The following is a 19809-nucleotide window of genomic DNA, read 5'->3' on the forward strand; positions in this document are numbered from 1 at the left end:
CTTCTCAATGAAATCTTTAAGCATTTAATTCAGTTGTGACCCTCTTTGAAGACTTTGAGATTACAAGTTTGAATGCTGTTGTGTATATGTGTATGTGTGTGACATGAACACACATGTATCATGCTGGAGAACTATGTTGGGTACCCTACCTCTATCATTCTCTGCCTTACTCTTTTGAAAACAAAGTCTTTTTACTGAATCCGGAGCGGTCAGTAAGCCTCAGTCATGCTCCTGTCTTGGCTTCGTCCAAATTCCCTCCAGAGTTGGAGTTAGCAGCCCATGCATAATCAAGTCTGGGATCTAAATTCAGGTTCTCATGCTTGGGCAGCAAGGGCTCTGTCCACTAAGCCACTGCCATACACCTCACCCTTTTAAAACATGAATTAGCTCACATACTATAGCAACACACTGTGCTTGGTAGAAATAAGAACATGGAAAGCATTCATCAACTATTCCAAATCAATACTCTCAGGCCGAAGTGGGAGACTGCCCTGAGTTCAAGGCCAGCTCACTTGCATAATTAGTTTGAGGCCAGCCCGGGATATAATGTGACATCCTACCTCAAAAACTCCAAATAATCTCCACATCAAGAATGGGTCACAGTTACATGGCTACAGCTGCAAGGTCAGCATCCTTAGGAAATACCAGGCTGCTATGGCACATTCCTCTGGAAAAGTAGAAAACTAAAATCAGCATGCTACATGTATCCATCCCTTCTGTGGCTAGACCAAAGTGAAGAGACAGGCCACTGGCATCTGGCACTCGGCTCCGACATGAAAGCACTGGCATCTGGCACCCGGTTCCGACGTGAAAGCAGCAGCTAGCGGGATGCTATCACTACCACCCCGGATGTCCAGCAAGACCACCGCCAGCAGATACAGGAGATGAACAGCCATTAGACATCCCCAGCCTACAATAAATAGTCCAATCTCTATATAAAAAGTCCATCAAAGCTGGCTGTAATGGTGCATGCCTTTAATCCTGGAACTTAGGAGGCAGAGGCAAGGCTAGCCTGGTATACATAGTGGGTTCCAGGACAGCCAGAGCTACATTAGGAGACTTTGTCTCAAAAACAAAACCAAAAAACAAAGCAAAACAAAAGACAAAAAGAAAAAAGGAAAAGAAAATCAAGAACAAAAATTAAAAAGAAACAAATGACCATAATTAAGTAAATAAACAAGACAACTTTAAAAAGCTATGTAGAATGTATTTGCTCACGTAAATATGCAATTAAATACTTAAACATAGAAGTAACATGTACATTCATACAGTAGACATGTAAAGTTATTACTTCCAAATGCTGCATTTCTCCTCATTTTTGAGAAAAAGAGCGGTAAATTATATTTCTGAAAATATTTTTGCACATTGGACACGTTCTTTTCTATCAATGCACACTCTCTATTACTTGAAGGAAAACACTTTAGTCTGCAATAGGTAAAAAAAGTTATGAATGGGACTGGACAGATGGCTCAGTGGTAGAAAGCACTTGTTGCTCTTGCAATGACTGGAATTGCATTCTTAGCATCCACAGGAGGTGGCTGAGGACCACCTGTAACTCCAGGCCTAGGGGACCTGACAAAAGCCTTCAGCTTCCACAAACACAAGGCACAACCAGAAATAACACACATATAAATGCCTAAAAAGGACATGATAAGAAGCAATGATATCTGAAGGTGAAGGCGCGCCTGGAGAGGACGCAGCAGGTATCAGCAGGTAAAAGCTCACGAGTTGAACTGCTTCCTGGCAACAGCGCACAGGCTCACAACCATCTGCAAATCTAATTTTAAGGGATCTGATGTCCTCTTCCGGCCTCTGTGGTACTGTACACACTGGTGTCCAAGAGGCATACATGCAAAAACATTCATATACAAAAATAACAATAAATATTTTTAAAACCTAAGAATGTCTTGATTTCTGTCATTTTTCAATTGGTTCTCTATGGGTTAACGTCTATGGGTCCACAGGTTTCTCAATCACATTAGAGAAAACAAGAATGTTAAAAAAAAAAAAGTCCAAACACTGAAGTAACCTCATTCTATGCCCTTGATCAGTGAGTGTGTGCACTTTCCCACGCTCCTACTAGTTCTCAGTGGAAATAAATTCTTCCTTCTGTTTCCATCTTAATTGTCCCTTCACAATAAGAATACTGGTGATCCCCTTAGAGTCCATTACCATATGATTAAAAAAGACAGGTTAAGCATGCACAAATAGTTCCTCTATTAAGGGGCTGAAGAGATGGCTCAGTGGTTAAGTGCATTAGCTGTTCTTACAGAGGACCTGGGTTCAATTCCCAGTACTCACATGGTGACACATAACCATCTGTGAACCCAATTCCAAGGGATGTAAAAATCTGTCTCTTACCTCCACAGGTGCCAGGCATAAATATGGCACCCATATTCAGGTAAAATACTCGTACACATAAAATAAATCTGGTATGTTTTATAATTAACCTGTTTAGAGTTACAACTGTCAGGACTGCAGAGCCAGCTCAGATAAGTATGCACTTGCCTCACAAGCATTAGGAGCAGTCTCTGAAACCTAGAATCTTGCTGCTTCACCCCTCACCCCCAGCACTGCAAAGGTAGAGACAGCTCAATCCCTGGAGCTCACTGGCTTGTTAGTCTAGCCCACTTGGTGAGCTCCAGGCCAGTGAGAGACATCTAAGGAAAAGAAGGTGGACAGTGCCTCAGAAATGACAGCTGAGTTTGTCCTCTGTCATTCACACAAAGGCCTGCACATAAGGGCACAGGCACCTGCATGGATGTGTATGCCTGTGAGCGAGTGAGCGCGTGCGCGCACACACACACACACACACACACACACACACACACACACACGCGCGCGCGCGCGCGCGCGGGTTGGTGGGGAGGGAGGAGGTCGTATTTAGTGGTCACGCCTCAGCTTAGACTGGCATTTGCAGGAAAGTGTCTCCTTTTTGGTTGGCTGGCCTCCCCAAGTTCCATGAATGCCAGGCCTCAGGATCAGCAATGACACACTTAACTGTTCCATATTAATGCTCATGATAATGCAATCTTTCATTTGGGTGATTTAAACGTCCCTCTAGTCCAACTTACAGCTAGATATACACAGGGTGCTTCATCAATCATAACCATTTTTATTCTCAGTCTTGAGCAAAAAATACTAGAGAAGGTGAATTTCAGCTCCATACTGAAGAGGGCTTTGTTATTAGCCCTGAAGACTGCCTCTCCCCCTCATCCCTACACTGGATCCCAGCGGCTTCTGCAGACGCCCTCCATCCCCAGCATTTCTCACTACAGCTTATCCTCACTACTGGTAGAAGGAAATCTAAATCCTGTCCTCTACACAGGGTCCAACTTGGCTCCACAGTAGAGGATGAAGAAAACTTCTCTGGGTTGTGAACTCTAGGTAAAGAATGTCCCCAGAAGTCTCCTCACAGGGGACGGAGTCAGAGAAAACAGCAGGAAGCGGTGGCACCAATGTGAAGAGTAACTGAGTGCTGCCTCACGCTAAGAGCCACTGGCTGGGCTGGGCTTGATGGCTCAGTCAGTAAAATACTTGCCTCACAAGCATGAACAGTAGGGCTTGACCCCAAGTACCCAAATAAAAAAGCAATAGGGATGGGTGTCGGGGCACACGTTTGTAACCCCAGTGCCGAGTAGGCAGAAACTAGTGGCTCCCAGAGGCTCACTGGACCCCAGCCTAGCATATTAGGTGAATTCCAGACCAGTGAGAGACCCTGTCTCAAAGGAGAAGAATACAAATAAATGTAAAACTCATAGCGAAATACACCTGAGGAAATACACCTAAAGTTGCTCTCTAGGGCATATAAACATAAATACCCATATGTTTATACAAAAATGTATGCACCTGTGTACAAATCACACACACACACACACACAGAGAGAGAGAGAGAGAGAGAGAGAGAGAGAGAGAGAGAGAGAGAGAGAGAGAACAGAGAGAGGACAGAGAGAGGACAGAGAGAGGACAGAGAGAGGACAGAGACAGACCCAGTGGTTCACTGATTACCACAACTTTCCTTAATAAACACACTTGAATGGATAACAACCTCCCCCACCCCATTCTTGCAAGGGCTTGCCATGGTTTCATAACCAATATCTTCCCACAGAGCATGCAGCAGACCAGGGCCATGATGCCTACTACTGTCCATCAGGATTTGCCCTACCTCTAATGTGAGTATCCTCTAAACTGGAACATCTCAAGCAACAGTTAATGCAGCACCTCCTACATCTTGAAGCACCCTCCCAGGTCACAGGGAAATAAATGTCACCACAAATGCCTGAAATCCTGTCCCCATAAAATGCTTTTGTTTACAGTCAAGGAGAAATTTCTCTTGTTTTAAAAAGAATATCCAACATACACTCATTTGTGAATTACACTTTTGTTTTCTATCTCTCCTTCCTTCACCCTAACCCCCAAATTCTCCCTTCTTAGCAATCTACCTTTAGGCTAACACATTTCCAGTGTCTTTTCCCCTTTCCTGGTCATCTGCTAGTTGAGATGTCGAGGCAAGGGAATACCGTATTACTGCAATCTGTGTGAAGACACTTCCAGAGTACATCTCTGTGTTTATTAACAGAAGAAATGCATTCAACTAATTTGACTTGTAAGTCTGATAAAAATTTCCCTGTGAAAAAAAATCGATGATTCTATTATGATGAATAATCCTTTGAGGTGAAAAATGAGAAATATACATATTGGGTTTTATTATATATTAATTCTAACAGGGTCTGAAGTGAAACTCAAGTTAAGCCATCTTTTAGATGTTGGAAAATGGCAAACTTCCATGAAAACTACATGCAAGAAGTAATTAAAGTAAATGAACATGAAATTAAACAGCACCCCCATAAAGGAGGATATAAAAGTAAAGATTATTAGACGAAAAGACTGTCTTCCTGCTCTATATTAATCTCATGAATTGTACATTTACTCTGCTTCTCCCTTATTATTTGATGATAGGGTTTCACAGACTGCGCTTTATTAGAACTTATTGCAGGAACGTCTTCAGCCTTGAGCTGAGCTACGGGGTCCTGGTGGATTAGCGCACACAAGTCCACTTCAGAAACCAGAAATGTCTTGCATTTCAAGTGCCTCTGGCTCTTAGAATGTCTGCATTTCCAGAGTGAAACAGCTTTAGACTGGGGCCTATATGCAAACCAAAATTTAGGTTACACCCATACCCTATGTCCACAGATGGAAGGGAATTTATATATAAATGCCTTCAGTACACCTGTGTGCAACTGTAGCCCATCCTGTGAGGCTGAGGATGGCATTTCCCACTTGTGGCATGTTGCTGGGGAGCAAAGGGGTTTGGAGTATCTGGGTTAGAGATGCTCAATCAGTGCATGGTCTTGATTGGTTTGAGTAATCCCTGAGGTCAGAAGAGTAGGCAGGCTCAGCAAGGTGGCTGTGGTGTAGAGATGGAAGGGTTCCATGAGGCCATCGGCAGAATTGAGACTTTGGTCTGAAGCTCTGCAGTATGGGACTGAGAAAAACTCCATGTGTCTCTTCAGCCAGATTCACTGTTCACACAGTGAAGCTGTTTGTGGCAATAGCACCTACTAAATGTCAAGGCCATCCAAAATCTACTGTTTTTCAGGTTTTTTTTTTTCAAATCCATTGGTGCTACAGCAGGAGATGGGTGGACTCACCCAGGAGTGCCCTAAAAGCACTCTGTCCAAAAGCAGATGTGTAACATGATCAGCCTGAGTCAAGCAGACTGAGGAAAAACAGAGAACAGAGGCAGGAGGATTTCGGGAGTACTGAGACACAATGTACACACTCTCACGGAGATCTGCATGCTGGGGACTGTCACAGTTTCTGTCCTTACCTGACTGACATTCTGTTCCTTTCAAACCATTGGCTGTTGATCTAACACATCCTCAACAATTGCCTATTGATCTAGCAACATCCTTTTCCTTTTAGTTAGCCACACAAATCTCTGCTATTCATGGCCCCAAATGGAGGCCCAAGCTTGATTGTGGGTCATAGGATGTGAGGTAGCCAAGCTCACTAAAGCTCAGAGCATATGGCACTGTGTGTCTATGTCACTATTGCCTTGAATTTAACATGACAATGACGCGACAGTCATTCGAGAAACAGAAGCTCTAGATCTATAGGTGGAACCTGACTTTCCAATTGTGGGCTTGCTGCTATAGATATTAAAAGGACACAAAACAGGTAAAAGAAGGAGTAAATGGGGGGGGAGCAGTATCCAGAATGAATACAGATGAAATTAGGTAATAGGGATACTAACAGAAGAACTAGAGATCTATAATCTTGGGAAGTCACTACTATGTACTGCTTAGATGCCATGGTGACAAGAATGTCACATACTGTACACAAATGGCTGCTTCTCACCTTGTCTACTCCTTGATAAGAATCTTTCTGGAGCTCAGTTTTCTCATCTGTAGTGTGGGAAGAACAGCTACACTTACAAACTACTTCTTAGAACAAACCATCCACTGCTCCTTTTTTCCCTTTCTCAAGTAATGAGGCTTGATCCCAGGGCCTTGCACACGTCTGGAAGATGCTCTATAAGTAACCTGTATCTTCAGCCCTCTTTTAACCCTTTATTTTGAGACAGTGTCTCACCATGTTGTACAGGTTGGCCTTGAACTTGAGATCCTCCTGCCTCAGCATCTGAATGAAGTAACTGGGATCAGAGGCCACTAGGCCTAGTTTTCCCTAGAAGTGGGCCCTCAACAAAATGACAACTGCAATTACTGCTTAAGAACATCCCAGAAACGCCTGGGAACCATGATCTGGGTGCTCTGGGGCACATGAAACAAAATTAAATGGATTCTTACCTTCAGGCAAGAATTTGTGGCCTTCAGATGTGAAGAGAACACACTAAAATACAGAGCAGACTTGAACAAAGGTTATAATGAAATACAAACACACACTTGTGAGCCCAGACAAAGGAGTGAGTCACACAGGCTAGGTTCAGGTGAAGAGGCCTCACGGAGGTTAAAGCCTTTGAAAGGTGAATAGGAAGGGAACGGAGAGACGAGAAGAGAGGAGGTGTGGCGTTCAAATCTGATAGAGGTAAGAATGTGAGCTGAAAAGGTTCAAGGGCAGAGCATGAAAGCGGTCTAAGGTTAGCCAGCTCATGAAGGAGGGCCAGGCTCACGTATGACACCCTTATGTTTTATCATAAGCCTGGAAGAAGAGAAAGCAGAGAGGAAATGAGACTGGGACCAGGGAACGGAAGTCCTTAAGGGCCATGCCAAGGGGCCAAGGGTTGATGCTTTCAACAGAAAGCAATGATAAGAGTAGAAAGGAGGAAGAAGATGGTTGGCTAAATAAACAATGCCTGGCTACTTCTGAGGCTGTGGGAGGGGTAGAAAGGAAGCTGGGACTGCAACCTCAGAGCACTCTTGGAATTGAAATGATCCGAGGTCCAGAGCCATTGCTACTAACAGTTACAAAGTGAATCTGGAGCACTGGAAAATCTTCCCTCGAAGAATGCTACGTCTAAGACGCAAGAACTCCTCTAGGGAGTGTCAGGACATTCAAAGCCTTCTGATGGCGACTGAGAGAGGCTGGACTGGGCATGCAGGTCTATGGGTGCACCCTGGAGGGCAGTGCCAATCCTTCAGGTCTTCGTTTTATTATGTGTGAAATGGAGTCAGTAGTAGCATGTCTTCACGAAGCTAACACGACAATTCCAAGAGAAGATAGATAGGCAAGGTTCAGAATGGCTTGCTAAATCAGCACCAGTTCTTAGAAATGTCCTAAGCTACTGAGTCTCAGACACAGATGCTGCCAGGGGCCTGCATACTACACCAGCTGGCTAAGGGACCCACTCCTCAAGGTACTTGGTTATGTGCAGATTAAATGGTCTAAGGATAGACAATGATATGAAGCAAAAGAATAGATGGGGCAGGGGTAAGCAGGGCGGTGGTTAAGATGAACCAAAAATGCCTGCAACTGGTAATACTGTCCATGCCAAAGGAGACATCTGTCCCTTAGAGCCACATCACAAGAAGCTGTGCTGGATAGGTGGCTCAGGATGTCACTCATAGGGAAAGGAGGTGAAGGACAAGGTGGAGAAGCAGAGTGGAGAGATAATCACTAACATTCCCACGTATCCAGAAATTCCACCTATCAGGAAAGGTGAGCAGGGATGGACAAAGAGCTGCAAAGGAGAACACTATGGCTGCTCAGCTTTAAAATAGATTATTTATTTATTTTTATGTGTCTGTAGCTGAGTATGGTGTGTGAGTCATATGGGAGCAGGTACCCACAGAGACTAGAAGAGTCTCAGATCGGCAGTGACTTAAGTTACAGGAGGCTGTGAGCTGATGTGGGTACTGGGAACCAAACTAGGGTCCTCTAGGAGAACAGCAAGCTCGTCTCTGTTGAGCCAACTCTCTAACCCCATGTTTGTTCAGTCTTAAGCAGAGGGCCCTCTTGGCTATGTTTTGTTAAAGAATTTACAGGATGGCTTACTTTTGTCAATTTTTGGACATGCTAGGATTCATGGTGAAATCTAGTTAGCCTTCCTCTTTCCCAAATTCTTTGTGAGAAGCCAATGATTTAAATATCTCTGTATCATACTTGGACCAATTTCAGTAACTTGTAATTTGGATGAACCAAAGACTTAATCGCAAAGTGAAGCTCATGCAAAGAACAGAAACATAGACGCTATGAAAGACAGAGACAGAGAGAGGAGAGAGAGAGAGAGAGAGAGAGAGAGAGAGAGAGAGAGAGAGAGAGAGAGAGAAAAGACAACTGGGGCCACCCTGGAAGGATGACATGCAGACATAGTTATAAAGCAGGAAGTACAGTGTCTAGAAGTGACTTTGTTTGTTTGTTTGTTTGTTTTTCGAGACAGGGTTTCTCTGTGTAGTCCTAGCTGTCCTGAACTCACTCTGTAGACCAGGCTGGCCTCGAACTCAGAAATCCGCCTGCCTCTGCCTCCCAAGTGCTGGGATTAAAGGTGTGCATCACCATTGCCCGGCTTAGAAGTGACATATTTACCTCCATGACTTCTTGGATTTATTTTCACACTGAGCCATGAGCAAGAAGGCACCATGTCCTAAGGACTTACACAGAATATCTGTCTAGGTCACATGAACTCACAGAAATGTACCCTAGAGAATGGCAGTGAAGGCAGCTGACCAAATGGGTCTAAAAGTGGAAGGGAAAGGAGAGACTGGACCTTCAAGAAGATCCATGTGAGCAACCCACCACCTCTCGTGTTATTAAAGGACACAGAACAACTCGATTAAAAATGAAATGGCCTGTCTTTTGAGTTCTGCATCAAATACCCTGCTCCTGATCACATGCTGCCGATCAAGTCTGGGATCTGCTGAACTGTCAGGGCAGGTCCTCCTGTGGGAGGCCTCTTTGGTCCTGCCCCCTGAAGCTAAGCAGGACTCATAGAGCATGTTAAAGTAAGACAAAAAGAACCAGTCACAGACTTCCAACTTCCAGGGATACGGATAATACTATCATACTATCGGGCCTCACTCTGATGCCCCCTGCCAAGCTGCTGGAGACGCATCTAATGATCTTAAAGCATTGTGAGTTGTAGACTCCATTCCATTTTAAGACATGGGTGTAAATAATGTCCCTTGTGGGTATATAATGTGTTTGTATGTATGCAGGCACACAGGGGTAGAGGACCAGACACGTGCACATGTGAAGGCCAGAGAGCAGACTTCTGGGTTGTTCCACAGGAGCTTTTCGCTTGGTTTTCTGAGACAAGGTCGCTCTCTCTAGGACTTTGGGAGAGTCCCACTCTCAGGGGTACTTGAGGCTGCTGAGAAGGCTGAGATAGCTGGGAAGCCAACTGTGGGGTTCTGCTAGTCTTCGTCTACTTAGCGATGACAACAGTGAAAACCTTCACAGACTACATGAAGTGACTGTTGGGCCTTGGCAGGCTCATCTCCCTGACAGGGACACCACTCACTCTATGGTTACCATCATGGGGTTGAAGCAAACAGGTCTTTCACTATGGATGACCTTATAACTATCACCTCAAAATCAAACAAGGCCAATCATCATAGGCCGTACCCTAGCCATCCACCAACAATAACAAGACATGCAAATGGCATCAGAAACACCCTCTTGAAGAATAATCTCCATTCATGATACTTATTCAGTATTTACCAAATCATTCATCCATTTCCTCATATGACAACTGGCATACGATGTGCCAGACGTGACATGAAAAAGACAAGATCCCAGTGGCCCCCTGGCCATCAAGGCCAGGACACCCACTCCTCAGAGAGTGGGGGGAGGGAGTAAAGGCCTAACACCCCTAGAAATAAATAAGCATCATCATTTTTCTACCCATGGTTTATTTTCAACATGAAATTTATGTAGAAAAGAATGAGGCTGCTCTTTAAAAAAAAAAAATTTCAGTGGATCAAAAGCGTCATTAATCAATGTCTCTTTTAAATTAAAAGGTTCGAAAAAAGGTGGGCACGGAACCAACGTGGGAAACAAATCACTCCCCTTGCTGAGTGAGGGTCAGAGTCTAAATGGGAGAGTCTCTGTGTTTACCCAGCTCATCTCCTGCGTAATGGATTTGGAGAAGAGATTTCCGCTGGGGCTCTCTGCTAATTTGAGGCTTGCCTTTTGCTTTTTGAAAATGACACTTAGATGGTTACTCTACCACAGCAACTGGTTGTAGAAATAAACCTCCTGCTTGTTTTCGCAGTGATAATGTTTCTCTCCTGACCTAATCCAGCAGACCTCGAGCTTGCCTCTTGGGGGTGGCTACAAGACACCATTTGCAAAATGACTAATCTTGGCAAACAGTTGCCAAAGACAGCTGATGAACTTGAGGAAGGACGTCTCCTCTGGGGGCTGGAGGAGACCTGGGGACACCAGAAGACATTCATTTAGAATCAGGGGCACTTGAGGCTGCTGAGGCAGCTCAGCCTGTAAGTGGCTGAACCTACATGAAGGCATGGGCTCTGATCACCAGGCCCCTTGGGAAGAGCGGGGTGTGATAAGTGTGCACCTATCATCTCAGTGCTGGGGACTAGAGGCAAGAGAATCGCTGGAGCACACTGGTCCGTCAGTCTAACCCAAATCATTGAGTTCCATTCGACCCTGACTCAAAACGTAAGTGCTCATCAGAAAATATCACCTTCTGGCTTGCACACACAAATGCACACGCATGCCTGAGCATTATTAGTATGTTCACATAACCACATCCACACCTCCCAAATACCCACATTCATATTAACACAAAGATACACACACACACAAGACACTACACACATCATTACATACATACATATGATCCAGACACACATGCACTCACATGCACACAAACCCCTCCCACATATAGAATATCTTAGTCAAGAGTACCTCAACCAGTATTTTCCATTACCTGCAGTCCAGGAAAACTTCTCTCTATAGACTGCTCTCTAAGTCAAGAAACAGAATGTTTGATGCTCTAGTCTCTACAAGACGTGACACCACCTTTTGCTAGCCAGCATCTCTGTCTAGTATAATATCAACCCAGGGCTTTGCACAGACTTATAAATGAAAACAGAATAATAAAATGGCTTACAGAACGGGATAGCTGGAAATTCCAATAGCTGCTGGGAGGATCCGGCATAGCGTTTGTGAGGCTGGTTCCCAATACTATATTGCTGCATTGTTGCGTACCTCAAACTTAGGGCTGGGGTCCATTTGTAAATGTCCAAAGTATTACAGAGTGATCACGTCTACAAAGAAAATGCTTCCTCTCTTCCCTCACAGTTTGGATTAGTCCCAGAGCTTCCCCTTCTTCTACTTTGAATAAACACTTATCTATTAGAAAGATCAAGTGGAAATGAAACCATCACTGGAACATAAGAAGGCATGTACCAAATGAAGGAGCATTCCCCACATGCTGGATGCTGACAGAACCAAAGGGTTCACACATCTTTCTAAGCGGTGCTTTCCTCTCTCACAGGCTCCACAAATAAATGCTACTTATTTTCATTTTAAAGGTGAGAAATGTGAGGTCAAAGTCATGGAAAGAGTGCTCACAAATGAAATTAAATGTAGAAAAGTTACTTACCAAGTACCATTCTCGCTGGATATATAATGCAATGAACACCAACTGAGAAGTCTTGGTAGACAGAAGACTGTCAAGCTTGCCTCCCCACCAAACCCAATTCTGCTTGGGTAACAGTGAGCACTACTAAAACATTGGCAGCCCAGGGCTTGGTCACAGTGCTGCCACACATTCATGGCTAATGAAATATAAACAGACACCAATGGGAAGGGCACCCTTGTGTAGTTTTGAAGACATATTTAGTGAAGTCCATTTTGTTTAAAGAATGAAGCAAAATCTGGAGAGAAGCCCCTTTACCCTTCATTCTTTGTTCTTTCACCTCTCCCCTACCTAGAAGGCACCTTTGATGTTGTGATAGACAAGGGGCCACTTTGAGACCATGAAAACAAAAATCACAACTTAAAGGTGGTGTGTGGACAACATCCAAGATAAAGCCCAGTGTCTGAAGAGGATAAAAATGTCTAAGCCATTGACAACAGAAACAAAGCTATGACTCCATCTCAGGTAGCTCCATGAGTCAGTAAGTTTTACTGGGCTTACGGAGGCAGTGGCAATTCAGAGAGGGCTAGACACCTGTGGAAAACATCTTTGTCCTATGCTGCAGCTGTTAACTGCCTAGAAATCCCCAGAGGAGGGATGGGCAATTCATGAACCCTTCAGTGCAGCAAACATTAACTGTCTATAAAACCACGGGGAGGGGAGTGGCCTTAAGAGCCCCACCCCCTAGCAACCATTAACTGTCTATAAAACCTTGGGGAGAGCAAGACTTCATGAGTCCCTCCTATCTCCAGAGCAGAAAATTAATGAGCTATATTAATCTATTAATTAATTAATTATAAAAGAATTAATCTTGTCCAAGTCTCCTGTGGCCAATCATCCTTCAGAAGAGACCACTTGACAAGTTGGCCTGGAAGACAGTGTTCCAGAATACCCCCTTCCAAATGGTATAGCTATGAAAGACACACTATCAGGAGTCAAGCCTGGAGTGCATTTTCAAGACATAAAATAAAAACAGCCATGCTATTTATGTTACCATAATCTGTAGTTGTTTGTGTGCCCCCAAAGCATAGCTGGACAATTGAGACAGGAAATATATATATTCATATATATATATATGAATATACATATTCATATATGTGTGTATAGATAGATAGATAGATAGATAGATAGATAAGTAGATAGATAGATAGCCCTGATGCCTGAAAGAGTCACTATCAGTCCCATTTTTACTACCCTATCCACAATGAAACAGAAATCTGCATTCTTTATATTAAATCATTATAGTCAGATCAATGAGGGCAAACTCCATACTAAAATGCAGCTCTTCCTGGAAATGTCCTACAGGCAAAGGGCAAAGGAGCTAAGGAGACAGTTCCACTGCAATAGGGCCAGCCTTCCAAATAAGAGGACATGAGCTTGATGCTAAAAGTTCCTGTAAAAAAAAAAAAGCCAACTATACTAGTGAATGCTTGTAATTCCAGCAGTTGGGAGGCAGAAGCAGAGGCAAACAGATCCTTGGTCCATCTCAAAACACAAGGTGGGTGGCACCTCAAGGCCACTAGCCTCTGGTCCCCAAAAGCACATGCAACTATGGACATGTCCATAGAGGACATGTATAACTGAAAACATAAAAGAAAAAAAAAGAATAAAAATGTTTAATTTTTCTTCCCAGTAAGTGTTATCAAATATTAATATCAACTCCTACAGGTACCAGATGCTCTGGGATGTGCTAGATGACATTCAGGAGTGGATATAGAACCTGACCTTTGAGAAACTTACAAATTCTGTGGAGAGTCACACAAGAACAGAGAAGCTTCAAAAATAATCAGTCCTAACGGTAGAGGAAAATACATGCCACTATCTAAACATTCGACCAGGGACCTAATCCAACCTGGAGGAGTGTGAGAGGTTGTCTCCTAAAGTGTGATGCTTACCTGTGCCCTTACATAAAGTCTCTCCCACTGTCCCGCTTCCCAACTTTATCACACAGAAGCTATTCCTGGGTGCAGACTGAGTCTCCCCACGTGGCCATGACCAAACTATCACATAATCATGGCTGGTCATATTCAAAGGAGACCCAGCATCTAGGAAGATGCCTGCTATGGTTTAGAAATCAAGTGCCTTCTACCCAATGCAAAAACGTGTTGGAAGCTTGGTCCCTGACAAATGATGTTATATGAGACTGTTCTAGAATGTTTAGAAGCTAGACACTTAGAGGAAGTAGGCCACTGAAGGCAGGTCTGTAGCAATTGCTTAGTCTCTTTCTCTCTCTCTCTCTCTCTCTCTCTCTCTCTCTCTCTCTCTCTCTCTCTCTCTCTCTCTCTCTCTCTCCTCTCTCTCTCTCTCTCTCCTCTCTCTCTCTCTCTCTTCCTCCCTCCCTCCCTCCTTTCTTTCTACTATGAGGTAAAGAAACTAGTGAGGACTGAAGAGATGGTGTTAAGAGCACTGACTGCTCTTCCCTAGATCCAGAGTTCAATTCCCAGAAACCACATGTTGGCTCATAACCATCTGGAATAGGATTAGATGCCTTCTTCTTGTGTGTCTGAAGACAGTGGTACTGTACTCACACATATAAAATAAATAAATAAATCTTTTGGAAGGAAGGAGACAGACAGACAGACAGACAGACAGACTCCTGCACCATGCACGTCTACAATAATGATGCCCTGGCTAAGTACATGAAGCCAAGCAACTATGAGCCACACTCTTGGAAACCATGAGCCCAAATAGGTTTTTCCTCTTGGGGATTTTGGTCACACTAATCAGAAAACTAACAAACCCAGAAGAATCTTGTTTGGTGAATTCAATATTTCCAGATGACTTCAATTTATAAATCTAGAAGAGTTCTATACATGGAGGCATTTGTGCATCTACAAGCAATGAAGAGTAAAATGTTTAGTCATTTTACGTTGGGAACACAAGATCAGACCCCTGCCCCCAATGCTCACAGCCTTATCATGGATACTTAATGTTTGGAGACCTGCCCTGGACTGGAAAGCTAAGCAAAGATGATGTTTTTTCAAAACACATCAATTCCCAGGGCCCATGAAGTATTTATGGTAAACTGCCAACAAATGTGAAATTCCTAATTCCAAAGCTCAGTCAAATGAGGATGAGAAACGCAAGACCCAGAAAAGGCTTGACAGGAGGCCTGGAGAGCCAGGGACAGCGACATGCACAAAGCTGAAGCTGAGGAGCCCCAGCAGCAAGGCCTGCTGAGGATCTGACTGGATTCCCTAATTGCTTTGGCAGCTGTCCCTCATCCCAGTTGGGCTGTGGGGCTGCACATCGTACTGACGGGACAGGGATGTTCCCTTTACTCCTGTCAAAGCCATCAGCTCTGGATTTCAAAGCACCGAGCTGCTGATTCTGTAGCTATTTCTCTGTGATGCAGGGGGAGAAGCGGGAGCTGCAGAACCGTATGATTGATAACTGTATTTTATTCGGAACTCTGAGGACTATAAAAAACAACCCTACCATTTGTTGAGTGCTCGCTGTGAGCGATGCTCTGTTCTATTGATTTTATATCCACTGCTGAATTTCATTCTCACAGTAACCTTTTTTTAAGTGGCTATGATGTCCCTATTTTCCAGATGAGGAAGAAGGGTCCCAAGGCAGGTTGCTTGCACAAGATTACAGAGTTAGAAAAGTACCAAGCCAGTTAGTTGCAGATGCGGGCCATTGGATTCAGGCATGAGGGACCATGAATGTTGATGTCATCCAAACTGGCCTTGAACTTGAGGTCCTCCTACCAAAGGCTATTCTAGGTGGGTGCTACCATACCTGGCATAGCTCACTAGATTCTAGAGCTGGCATGCTTACATATCCCAAAGCTTCCTCTTTAAGCCTCACAGCAAGCCCACCTCTGCCCTGTAAAATGGAAGCTCCAGGCATGTGACAGGAACTGGTGATGGAGACAGAAAGAAGAAACAAATCCTCCCTTCTTATCTTACTCTCAAGAAACTTCCCTATTTACCTTGGGTCTATCAACAGCATTGAAGGAAAGCAACAAGAGCCAGTCTTCCTGAATGCTGGGTGCCATGCCAGGCCTCGCCACAAGGGATCCAATGAGAAATCAGAGGCGGGAGCTGAAGCACAAGTCGTGAGGATTCTGACTGTCCCATGTCAAAAAAGACAGAAGAGAAAAACACAGGATGGAGCTGAGTTCCAAAGTCTCCATTAATAAACCCTGAAGGAATCTCATGACCAGATGGGACAAAGCTACTTCTATTATTTCACCTCCCAAGCCTTGGATCCAGAGAGAAAACTCCATCCTGCAAGAGAAGTCAGGAAGGAGACAAGCTGGCCATGCCTCTAGACTAGATGTCTGGGTATATTATATCTCTCTCACACACAAAGAGACATAATGGAAAACATGAGACACAGCAGGTCAGGAATAGGCTCAGGCTTCCCAGGCCATCTATGGGCCCAGTAGCCTATGAGCTTACAAATGATATGATATACAGTATAGGAACTAGGCACCCAGGAGCTGGAGCCACAGGAAGAATGAGAGCACTGAACAAGGTGGCAAACATCAGAAGACCACCCTCATCAGAACCATAGAAGGGGAGGAAAGCCAGAAACCACGGTGCCAGTTTAGGCATCAAAAGGAAGGAATGCATTCCCCTCTTTCCTGGGAAACAGGGGGGTCCCAGAAGTAAAGGACAAGCCCTCAAGTGCAAAAGGTCACAGAGAACAAAGGACTCCAGTTTCATCTCCAGCTATCTAAGCACAGAGTTCAAAGGTAATGCCCAGTTCTGGGACCAACATCTGGTATGTTCATGTTGTACACGGGGGAATTTGTTGCAGGATATATAGTCTAAGGCAGAGAGAAGATGCCTGGAAATATGGCAGCCTTAGGAATGGGAATGAAACTCATTATTAACCTGTTACCCACAACAATGGGAGTTTTGGAATATGTCACAATTTTGGCCCTTTCCAAATCAAAATTAACCTGTAGCTGCAGGTTTACAATGGTAGGATTAAACCAAATTCTCCATCACAGAATTTGCAGCTGAAGAGCTAACCCAAGGACTCATAACCATGGATACATCCCAAGTAACAGTAAGTAGGGCTCGAAGGAAGCTCCATCTGCAAAGGGCTTGCCTTAAGAGGCATATGCCATAAAATCCAACCAAGGAAACCCCCAAAAAGCAGATTTAATAGTGTACATTTGAAAGACGAAGGCTGAGGAGGCAGGGACAGGTGGATTCCCTGGGCCTCACTGGCCAGGTTAGCATAGCATGTGTGGCAACTGAGACACAACATCCAAGATTGATTTTGGCCCTCAGATACACACATGCATACCCACATACATACAAACAGACATATATTCATATAAAAAGGGTAGTGAGTCATGTTATCATACAACACTGTATGGGGGGGGAGGCATGAAAACATTAGCCTACTTCAATTAAACATCAAAAAAGCGATGTAAATTTTATCAGTAAGTTTTGTCTTTACATTGTACCTTCATGAGTCCCAAGCCTGGAAGAACTGGAAATAACTTGGGTTGTCTAACTTCTGAGTGGTCTTCTTTTCACTGGTGGATGTGAAAAAGGAGAAAGATTTGATACCAGAGGAGACATAGTTGGTTCCGATGGAAGAAAATGCAAAAACAAAGCAGAAAATAAAACCCTAAGGAAGAATTCAGGGGTCTGAGAGATCTTGAGGCACCACAGTGGCCACATGAAGACACTGAGCAGCAGGTAGCATCTGAGCACTTCATTATCTCTCTGTCTGTGACTGTGCTCATGGGAAATGAAAATGGCAGGTGGGCAGGAATCACTCTGCTGATGTAGAGGGCTAAAGAAGGAACTACTGTAGCAAGAAGGGCAGGGTCTTGTAGTGAAAACTCAGAAACACAACTTGGGAAAGACACTGGGAAAGGGTGGGGATGTAGTTCCGCAAAATTATGTAAGACAAAAGGGGCTGAACCAGGCAAATACTATCACTTCTGCTAGACAGGGCTCCAGAACTGCTAAAACCATCCCTTTGTTAATGATTTTTAAGTTATTTCAGCTTTGAAATTGTTCTCAGGCGAAAGAGGAGGAAAATAATTGTCAATGTCAGGTGCAGTCACATGGTGAAGACTGAGCCCCAGTGTCCCAAGGTACCTCAGACTTGACAAATGTGATTCCAGAGCTCCCAAGGGAGACTGTAAACCTCAAAGGAGCGGGAACAAAGGACCAGGGGTGTAATGAGGAAATCCTCAAAGCTCGATGAGCTCGGGACCGAGTGGAGATGGTGAGTGGAAACAATCTTTGTAACATCTATGAAAGGAACAAGTTACCAGGCAACAGCCAACAGGGTTTTGTGGAGACAAGTCACTTCTGCCCCTTCCGAGGAGTGACAGGGCAGGTAGATAAAGGGAAATGAGAGAGGTAATCTTAAGGACTTTTGTCAGTCCCTTGATTCTGTCCCTCCTAACATTCTCATCACAGGACCGGGAAAATGCAAGGAGGCATGCCACACCCAACGGGTGGTTATCAGTGGTGTCCTGTCAACCCCGAGGTGCTGAACAAGTGATGTTCCACAGCAGCCACCTCCAGCCCAGGATTATTGAATATTTCTATCAGCAAGAAGCAGTGCGCTTCCTGTACCGGGTGAGCCAGCCTGCAATCAAGCCCAGGGTCTTGCTATCACCAGCCTGTATCACCGCCTCTCTCATCAACCAAGGTGTAGCCCCACATTTCACCTCAGAGGAAGGAAGACAAATATCTAGGACAGTAACCAGAGGCAGAGGGATGGACACTCATTCCCCAGCCGTCTCATCCAGAAGCACCCTCCTGGGTTCACAGAGACTCAGAGAGAGCTCTTGCTCTCTTCACAACAGACGATAGTGCTCACAGAAACTTCTAGGAAGGCAGCAGGGGACGATTCCAGGAATCCTCACATGCAGGCTGCCTGCTCAGCTCTGGGGATGCTAGGAGACTCCCAGCCTGAAACTAGCCCACAGGTCTGCAGAGAGGTAGAAAGCATGCGCCAAGACAGCCCTAAGGCTTTTAGAGACCCTGCTCAGGACGTCAGCTTGGAGACTCCAATTCTGAAGAACCAGGTGACCCAGATGGGAAACTGCCAGGAAACAAACAAATGACTAGTCCCAGTTCCCAGGAAAGCAATGGCAAGGATGCTTATTTAAGCAGGGGAAAGGGAGGAGGGCAGCACCCTTACCAACTATTCATTTAGAGCGGAATTAGTAATAAAATTCCATCATAAAAAGGATTTTTCAAAATGTTAGGTCCAAGAATATAGCCATTTTGCTTCATCCTCAGAAAAAAACCCCTTGATGGTGTTTTATGACTATCCCCCCCGCCCCCAACCCTGGCAGTCCATTCCTCACCATAAACAAATTTCAGCCCAGCATTAGGGCTAAACAATATTCATTAAGAATCCCGCCAAAGTGCAACATGTAAGTAAATCAAACCTTTGATGCTCTATTTTGCAAATTTCATGGGCCACTAGGGATAATTAAAAGGGCAATTATATAAAGTTGGTGCAGTTTTGAGAAACAAATGACATTTTCTGCTTTAAAGCACTTGATAATTTGATATTTTGCTATTAGGGCCATCATGTGTACTTTTATAGACAGGCCGCCAAATAAACAACAAATGTTCCTTAACAGCCTCTAATGACTGTTTTTGCCCACTAATATCACTCTCCAATCTAGTCCATAAATCATACACTAAAAGATTAAGGTAAAGATAATGAAAAAGTATTAGAAGCCATTAAGCGAAAGGAGAAGGGAGACTACGAAGGGGGAAAAAAGGGCTAAAAGCATA

The 19809-nt window shown here is 44.2% G+C and overlaps 1 protein-coding gene across 11 annotated transcripts in view; it reads right to left on the reverse strand.

Moving 5' to 3' along the window:
* The window catches only part of Foxp1 (forkhead box P1), a 600509-nt gene that overhangs the window by 286030 nt on the left and 294670 nt on the right, over positions 1-19809 (reverse strand). Inside the window, exon 1 of one of the 11 annotated variants that reach the window (XM_031382730.1) lies at positions 561-583. The exons of the other annotated variants lie outside the window; for them this stretch is intronic. The gene's annotated coding sequence lies outside the window, so the exon portion shown is untranslated. Of the gene's footprint in view, positions 1-560; positions 584-19809 lie in introns of those variants that run through there. 11 annotated transcript variants of the gene reach the window in all.

Source organism: Mastomys coucha, unplaced genomic scaffold, assembly GCF_008632895.1.
Source record: "Mastomys coucha isolate ucsf_1 unplaced genomic scaffold, UCSF_Mcou_1 pScaffold20, whole genome shotgun sequence".
NCBI classification, from domain to species: domain Eukaryota; kingdom Metazoa; phylum Chordata; class Mammalia; order Rodentia; family Muridae; genus Mastomys; species Mastomys coucha.